This window comes from Entelurus aequoreus, linkage group LG02 (assembly GCF_033978785.1).
Source record: "Entelurus aequoreus isolate RoL-2023_Sb linkage group LG02, RoL_Eaeq_v1.1, whole genome shotgun sequence".
NCBI lineage: Eukaryota > Metazoa > Chordata > Actinopteri > Syngnathiformes > Syngnathidae > Entelurus > Entelurus aequoreus.
The window spans coordinates 8,217,136-8,226,247 of NC_084732.1; the positions used below are offsets into that span (position 1 = coordinate 8,217,136).

Below are 9,112 nucleotides of genomic sequence, written 5' to 3' on the forward strand. Positions count from 1 at the left end.
CCTTATGAGACCTTCCTTATGAGACCTTCCTTATGAGACCTTCCTTATGAGACCTTCCCTATGAGACCTTCCTTATGAGACCTTCCTTATGAGACCTTCCTTATGAGACCTTCCCTATGAGACCTTCCTTATGAGACCTTCCTTATGAGACCTTCCTTATGAGACCTTCCTTATGACACCTTCCTTATGACACCTTCCTTATGTGACCTTCCTTATGAGACCTTCCTTATGAGACCTTCCTTATGAGACTTTCCTTATGAGACTTTCCTTATGACACCTTCCTTATGAGACCTTCCTTATGAGACCTTCCTTATGACACCTTCCTTATGACACCTTCCTTATGAGACCTTCCTTATGAGACCTTCCTTATGAGACCTTCCTTATGAGACCTTCCTTATGAGACCTTCCCTATGAGACCTTCCTTATGAGACCTTCCTTATGAGACCTTCCTTATGAGACCTTCCTTATGAGACCTTCCCTATGAGACCTTCCTTATGAGACCTTCCTTATGAGACCTTCCCTATGAGACCTTCCTTATGAGACCTTCCTTATGAGACCTTCCTTATGAGACCTTCCTTATGAGACCTTCCTTATGAGACCTTCCTCTGGTCCTTATGAGACCTTCCTTATGAGACCTTCCTTATGAGACCTTCCTCTGGTCCTTATGAGACCTTCCTTATGAGACCTTCCTCTGGTCCTTATGAGACCTTCCTTATGACACCTTCCTTATGACACCTTCCTTATGTGACCTTCCTTATGAGACCTTCCTTATGAGACCTTCCTTATGAGACTTTCCTTATGAGACTTTCCTTATGACACCTTCCTTATGAGACCTTCCTTATGAGACCTTCCTTATGACACCTTCCTTATGACACCTTCCTTATGAGACCTTCCTTATGAGACCTTCCTTATGAGACCTTCCTTATGAGACCTTCCTTATGAGACCTTCCCTATGAGACCTTCCTTATGAGACCTTCCTTATGAGACCTTCCTTATGAGACCTTCCTTATGAGACCTTCCTTATGAGACCTTCCTTATGAGACCTTCCCTATGAGACCTTCCTTATGAGACCTTCCTTATGAGACCTTCCTTATGAGACCTTCCTTATGAGACCTTCCTTATGAGACCTTCCTCTGGTCCTTATGAGACCTTCCTTATGAGACCTTCCTTATGAGACCTTCCTCTGGTCCTTATGAGACCTTCCTTATGAGACCTTCCTCTGGTCCTTATGAGACCTTCCTTATGAGACCTTCCTTATGAGACCTTCCTTATGAGACCTTCCTTATGAGACCTTCCTTATGAGACCTTCCTCTGGTCCTTATGAGACCTTCCTTATGAGACCTTCCTTATGAGACCTTCCTCTGGTCCTTATGAGACCTTCCTTATGAGACCTTCCTCTGGTCCTTATGAGACCTTCCTTATGAGACCTTCCTCTGGTCCTTATGAGACCTTCCTTATGAGACCTTCCTCTGGTCCTTATGAGACCTTCCTTATGAGACCTTCCTCTGGTCCTTATGAGACCTTCCTTATGAGACCTTCCTCTGGTCCTTATGAGACCTTCCTTATGAGACCTTCCTTATGAGACCTTCCTTATGAGACCTTCCTCTGGTCCTTATGAGACCTTCCTTATGAGACCTTCCTCTGGTCCTTATGAGACCTTCCTTATGACACCTTCCTTATGAGACCTTCCTTATGAGACCTTCCTTATGAGACCTTCCTTATGACACCTTCCTTATGAGACCTTCCTTATGAGACCTTCCTTATGACACCTTCCTTATGAGACCTTCCTTATGAGACCTTCCTTATGAGACCTTCCTTATGAGACCTTCCCTATGAGACCTTCCTTATGAGACCTTCCTTATGAGACCTTCCTTATGAGACCTTCCTCTGGTCCTTATGAGACCTTCCTTATGAGACCTTCCTCTGGTCCTTATGAGACCTTCCTTATGAGACCTTCCTCTGGTCCTTATGAGACCTTCCTTATGAGACCTTCCTCTGGTCCTTATGAGACCTTCCTTATGAGACCTTCCTCTGGTCCTTATGAGACCTTCCTTATGAGACCTTCCTCTGGTCCTTATGAGACCTTCCTTATGAGACCTTCCTTATGAGACCTTCCTTATGAGACCTTCCTCTGGTCCTTATGAGACCTTCCTTATGAGACCTTCCTCTGGTCCTTATGAGACCTTCCTTATGACACCTTCCTTATGAGACCTTCCTTATGAGACCTTCCTTATGAGACCTTCCTTATGACACCTTCCTTATGAGACCTTCCTTATGAGACCTTCCTTATGACACCTTCCTTATGAGACCTTCCTTATGAGACCTTCCTTATGAGACCTTCCTTATGAGACCTTCCTTATGAGACCTTCCCTATGAGACCTTCCTTATGAGACCTTCCTTATGACACCTTCCTTATGACACCTTCCTTATGAGACCTTCCCTATGAGACCTTCCTTATGAGACCTTCCTTATGAGACCTTCCTTATGAGACCTTCCTTATGAGACCTTCCTCTGGTCCTTATGAGACCTTCCTTATGAGACCTTCCTTATGAGACCTTCCTTATGAGACCTTCCTCTGGTCCTTATGAGACCTTCCTTATGAGACCTTCCTCTGGTCCTTATGAGACCTTCCTTATGACACCTTCCTTATGAGACCTTCCTTATGAGACCTTCCTCTGGTCCTTATGAGACCTTCCTTATGAGACCTTCCTTATGAGACCTTCCTTATGAGACCTTCCTTATGAGACCTTCCTCTGGTCCTTATGAGACCTTCCTTATGAGACCTTCCTCTGGTCCTTATGAGACCTTCCTTATGACACCTTCCCTATGAGACCTTCCTTATGACACCTTCCTTATGAGACCTTCCTTATGAGACCTTCCTTATGACACCTTCCTTATGAGACCTTCCTTATGAGACCTTCCTTATGAGACCTTCCTTATGAGACCTTCCTTATGAGACCTTCCTTATGAGACCTTCCTTATGAGACCTTCCCTATGAGACCTTCCTTATGAGACCTTCCTTATGAGACCTTCCTTATGAGACCTTCCTTATGACACCTTCCTTATGAGTCTTTCCTTATGAGACCTTCCTTATGAGACCTTCCCTATGAGACCTTCCTTATGAGACCTTCCTTATGAGACCTTCCTTATGAGACCTTCCTTATGACACCTTCCTTATGAGACCTTCCTTATGAGACCTTCCTTATGAGACCTTCCTTATGAGACCTTCCTTATGAGACCTTCCCTATGAGACCTTCCTTATGAGACCTTCCTTATGACACCTTCCTTATGAGTCTTTCCTTATGAGACCTTCCTTATGAGACCTTCCCTATGAGACCTTCCTTATGAGACCTTCCTTATGAGACCTTCCTTATGAGACCTTCCTTATGACACCTTCCTTATGAGACCTTCCTTATGAGACCTTCCTTATGAGACCTTCCTTATGAGACCTTCCTTATGAGACCTTCCTTATGAGACCTTCCTTATGAGACCTTCCCTATGAGACCTTCCTTATGAGACCTTCCTTATGAGACCTTCCTTATGACACCTTCCTTATGACACCTTCCTTATGAGACCTTCCTTATGAGACCTTCCTTATGACACCTTCCTTATGAGTCTTTCCTTATGAGACCTTCCTTATGAGACCTTCCCTATGAGACCTTCCTTATGAGACCTTCCTTATGAGACCTTCCTTATGAGACCTTCCTTATGACACCTTCCTTATGAGACCTTCCTTATGAGACCTTCCTTATGAGACCTTCCTTATGAGACCTTCCTTATGAGACCTTCCCTATGAGACCTTCCTTATGAGACCTTCCTTATGACACCTTCCTTATGAGTCTTTCCTTATGAGACCTTCCTTATGAGACCTTCCCTATGAGACCTTCCTTATGAGACCTTCCTTATGAGACCTTCCTTATGAGACCTTCCTTATGACACCTTCCTTATGAGACCTTCCTTATGAGACCTTCCTTATGAGACCTTCCTTATGAGACCTTCCTTATGAGACCTTCCTTATGAGACCTTCCTTATGAGACCTTCCTTATGAGACCTTCCTTATGAGACCTTCCCTATGAGACCTTCCTTATGAGACCTTCCTTATGACACCTTCCTTATGAGACCTTCCTTATGAGACCTTCCTTATGAGACCTTCCTTATGAGACCTTCCCTATGAGACCTTCCTTATGAGACCTTCCCTATGAGACCTTCCTTATGAGACCTTCCTTATGAGACCTTCCTTATGACACCTTCCTTATGACACCTTCCTTATGTGACCTTCCTTATGAGACCTTCCTTATGAGACCTTCCTTATGAGACTTTCCTTATGAGACTTTCCTTATGACACCTTCCTTATGAGACCTTCCTTATGAGACCTTCCTTATGACACCTTCCTTATGACACCTTCCTTATGAGACCTTCCTTATGAGACCTTCCTTATGAGACCTTCCTTATGAGACCTTCCTTATGAGACCTTCCCTATGAGACCTTCCTTATGAGACCTTCCTTATGAGACCTTCCTTATGAGACCTTCCTTATGAGACCTTCCTTATGAGACCTTCCCTATGAGACCTTCCCTATGAGACCTTCCTTATGAGACCTTCCTTATGAGGCCTTCCCTATGAGACCTTCCCTATGAGACCTTCCTTATGAGACCTTCCTTATGAGACCTTCCACGGCCCGCAAGGGACTCCATCAAATGTGTAATGAGGAGGGGCAGGTGGAGTTTGACTTATATATCTTTCCCTACATATCTTTCCACCTACTTATCTTTACGCCTACGTATCCTTCCACCTACGTATCTTTCCACTTATATATCTTCCCCTACGTATCCTTCCGCCTACTTATCTTTTCACTTATATATCTTTCCCTACATATCCTTCCACCTACGTATCTTTACGCCTATGTATCCTTCCACCTACGTATCCTTCCACCTACGTATCCTTCCACCTATGTATCCTTCCGCCTACTTATCTTTCCACTTATATATCTTTCCCTACGTATCCTTCCGCCTACTTATCTTTTCACTTATATATCTTTCTTCTATGTATCCTTCGGCCTACTTATCTTTCCACTTATATATTTTTCCCTACGTATCCTTCCACCTACTTATCTTTCCACTTATATATCTTTCCCTACGTATCCTCCCACCTACGTATCCTTCCGCCTAAGTATCCTTCAGCATATGTATCCTTCAACCTATGTATCCTTCTGCCTACGTATCCTTCCGCCTATGTATCCTTCCGCCTACGTATCTTTCCACCTACGTATCTTTACGCCTATGTATCCATCCGCCTACGTATCTTTCCATCTGCGTATCCTTCCGCCCGCGTATACTTCCACCTACGTATCCTTCCGCCTACGTATCTTTCCGCCTACGTATCCTTCCACCTACATATCCTTTCACCTACATATCATTCCACCTACATATCATTCCACCTGCGTATCCTTCCACCTACGTATCCTTCCACCTACGTATCTTTCTACCTACGTATCCTTCCGCCTACATATCTTTCCGCCTACGTATCCTTCCACCTACGTATCCTTCCACCTACGTATCTTTCTACCTACGTATCCTTCCACTTACATATCTTTCCGCCTACGTATCCTTCCACCTACGTATCCTTCCACCTACGTATCTTTCTACCTACGTATCTTTACACCTACATATCCTTTCACCTACGTATCCTTCCGCCTACATATCTTTCCGCCTACATATCTTTCCGCCTACGTATCCTTCCACCTACGTATCCTTCCACCTACGTATCTTTCTACCTACGTATCCTTCCACTTACATATCTTTCCGCCTACGTATCCTTCCACCTACGTATCTTTCTACCTATGTATCTTTACACCTACATATCCTTTCACCTACGTATCATTCCACCTACATATCCTTCCACCTACGTATCATTCCACCTACGTATCCTTCCACCTACGTATCATTCCACCTATGTATCCTTCCGCCTGCGTATCATTCCGCCTCGTGCACTAACTAGTTGCAAGGGCGTCTACTAGAAAGTCCAAATATTTGACTTTTTCTCGCCCTCCCAGGAGGACTTCCTCTCCGCCGCACAAAGCGCTTCACTACTTCTTCCCCAATCCGTCCGCCGCTCACAACTCCGCCTCTCCCTCGCCGTCTTCCACGACTTTCCGCAGCTTTGAGCAGCTTCTTCCTCTCGGAGGACTCGCCGCCTCTGAAAGATGGCAGGCGGCGGCGTGTGAGTCGTCTCCAAGAGCTTTTCAAGAGCTGCGAGATTCTGCTTACATAAGACGTGACGACTTCATAGAGCGTAGATTCGTTACGGCACGGGTGTCGGGCCACTTCATTTTATTTGGCCCTCAAAAGCCTGGAAATTATATTTGTCAGTAAAGTAATTTATCTCTTCTCACTAAAAGTATTTGATAGAAAAAAATACATGTATTTTTTTTAACTGAAATATTATCTAGTAATACAACAAATATGATATTGTCAAACATTCAAACCATTTTTTAAAAATAGAAATAAATACTTTTAATCTGCTTGAAAAAATAAATGATAAATGATAATAAATAATAATAATAATAATAAATCAAATCATACACTAAAAATGACAATATATTTGATGGTAAAATTGTGAAAATTACTGTTGTTTTACAGCATTTTACTGTAAATGGAACAAACAGCACCATCATTTTTGACCACAAAATTCTGAGCTGCCAACTTTTTACCGTAAAAAACTGTTTTGCTATTTACAGTAATATTACGTAGAATCTACAGTTGTTTTACCGTAAAAAGAACTAAAAAATGTTCATTGAAAAAGCAGTTTTCTCAGTAAAAAATGGACATTTTACAGTAAAATTCTTGCAACCGAGCTGCCAATTTTTTTACCGTACTAAACAACCGTACTGTTTTTTTATTTTATTTACAGTTATATGCTGTAAAAAAAAAAATAACAGTACATTTTATGGTAAAATTATTGCGACCCAGCTACCTTTTTTTTTTTTACTGTAAAAAAATCATCTGTGCTATTTTACCATTTACAGTAATATGCTGTAGAATCTACAGTTGTTGTTTTTACCGTAAAATAAAAAATCAGCCAGAATTTTACCATAAAAAAGCAGTTTTCTATTTTCACTAAAAAACTATTTTTAATTTGACAGTAAAATTCCTGCAATTGAGCTGCCAGTTTTTTACTGTTAAAAAAAAAAAAAAAAAAAAACAGTACAATTTTTCCATTTACAGTAATAGGTTGTAAAAAAATATTTACCATTTTAGCACTTTTGCACCGTAGGGCATTTTTAACATTTTATCACTTTTGCACCGTAGGGCATTTTTAACATTTTATCACTTTTGCACCATAGGGCATTTTTAACATGTTAGCACTTTTGCACCATAGGCCATTATTAACATGTTAGCACTTTTGCAACATAGGGCATCTTTAACATTTTAGCACTTTTGCACCATAGGGCATCTTTAACATTTGAGCACTTTTGCACCATAGGGCCTCTTTAACATTTTAGCACTTTTGCACCATAGGGCATCTTTAACATTTTAGCACTTTTGCACCATAGGGCATCTTTAACATTTTAGCACTTTTGCACCTTAGGGCATCTTTAACATTTTAGTACTTTTGCACCATAGGGCATCTTTAACATTTTAGCACTTTTGCACCATAGGGCATCTTTAACATTTTAGCACTTTTGCACCATAGGGCATCTTTAACATTTTAGCACTTTTGCACCATAGGGCATCTTTAACATTTTAGCACTTTTGCACCATAGGGCATCTTTAACATTTTAGTACTTTTGCACCATAGGGCATCTTTAACATTTTAGCACTTTTGCACCATAGGGCATCTTTAACATTTTAGCACTTTTGCACCATAGGGCATCTTTAACATTTTAGCACTTTTGCACCATAGGGCATCTTTAACATTTTAGCACTTTTGCACCATAGGGCATCTTTAACATTTTATCACTTTTGCACCATAGGCCATTATTAACATGTTAGCACTTTTGCAACATCGGGCATCTTTAACATTTTAGCACTTTTGCAGCATCGGGCCTCTTTAACATTTTAGCACTTTTGCACCATAGGGCATCTTTAACATTTTAGGACTTTTGCACCATCGGGAATCTTTAACATTTTAGCACTTTTGCACCATAGGCCATTATTAACATGTTAGTACTTTTGCAACATTGGGCATCTTTAACATTTTAGCACTTTTGCACCATAGGGAATCTTTAACATGTTAGCACTTTTGCACCATAGGGCATCTTTAACATTTTAGCACTTTTGCACCATAGGGCATCTTTAACATTTTAGGACTTTTGCACCATCGGGAATCTTTAACATTTTAGCACTTTTGCACCATAGGCCATTATTAACATGTTAGTACTTTTGCAACATTGGGCATCTTTAACATTTTAGCACTTTTGCACCATAGGGAATCTTTAACATGTTAGCACTTTTGCACCATAGGGAATCTTTAACATTTTAGCACTTTTGCACCATAGGCCATTATTAACATGTTAGCACTTTTGCAACATTGGGCATCTTTAACATGTTAGCACTTTTGCACCATAGGGCATCTTTAACATTTTAGCACTTTTGCACCATAGGGCATCTTTAACATGTTAGCACTTTTGCACCATAGGGCATCTTTAACATGTTAGCACTTTTGCACCATAGGGCATCTTTAACATGTTAGCACTTTTGCACCATAGGACATTTTTAACATGTTAGCACTTTTGCAACATCGGGCATCTTTAACATTTTAGCACTTTTGCACCGTAGGGCATCTTTAACATTTTAGCACTTTTGCACCATAGGGCATCTTTAACATTTTAGCACTTTTGCACCATAGGGCATCTTTAACATTTTAGCACTTTTGCACCATAGTACATATTAAACATGTTTATAGTTATAATCCTCCTCATGTGTTGTGTTCCTCCATCTTGGAGGACCAAAGAGGCACACCTGTACGGTAGCGTGCAGGTGGTAGCGTGCAGGTGGTAGCGTGCAGGTGGTAGCGCGCAGGTGGTAGCGTGCAGGTGGTAGCGTGCAGGTGGTAGCGTGCAGGTGGTAACGTGCAGGTGGTAGCGTGCAGGTGGTAGCGTGCAGGTGGTAGCG

General features: G+C 41.6%; 1 protein-coding gene across 1 annotated transcript in view; it reads left to right on the forward strand.

Moving 5' to 3' along the window:
• The window catches only part of itfg1 (integrin alpha FG-GAP repeat containing 1), a 290,804-nt gene that overhangs the window by 272,428 nt on the left and 9,264 nt on the right, over positions 1-9,112 (forward strand). The window lies entirely within an intron of this gene.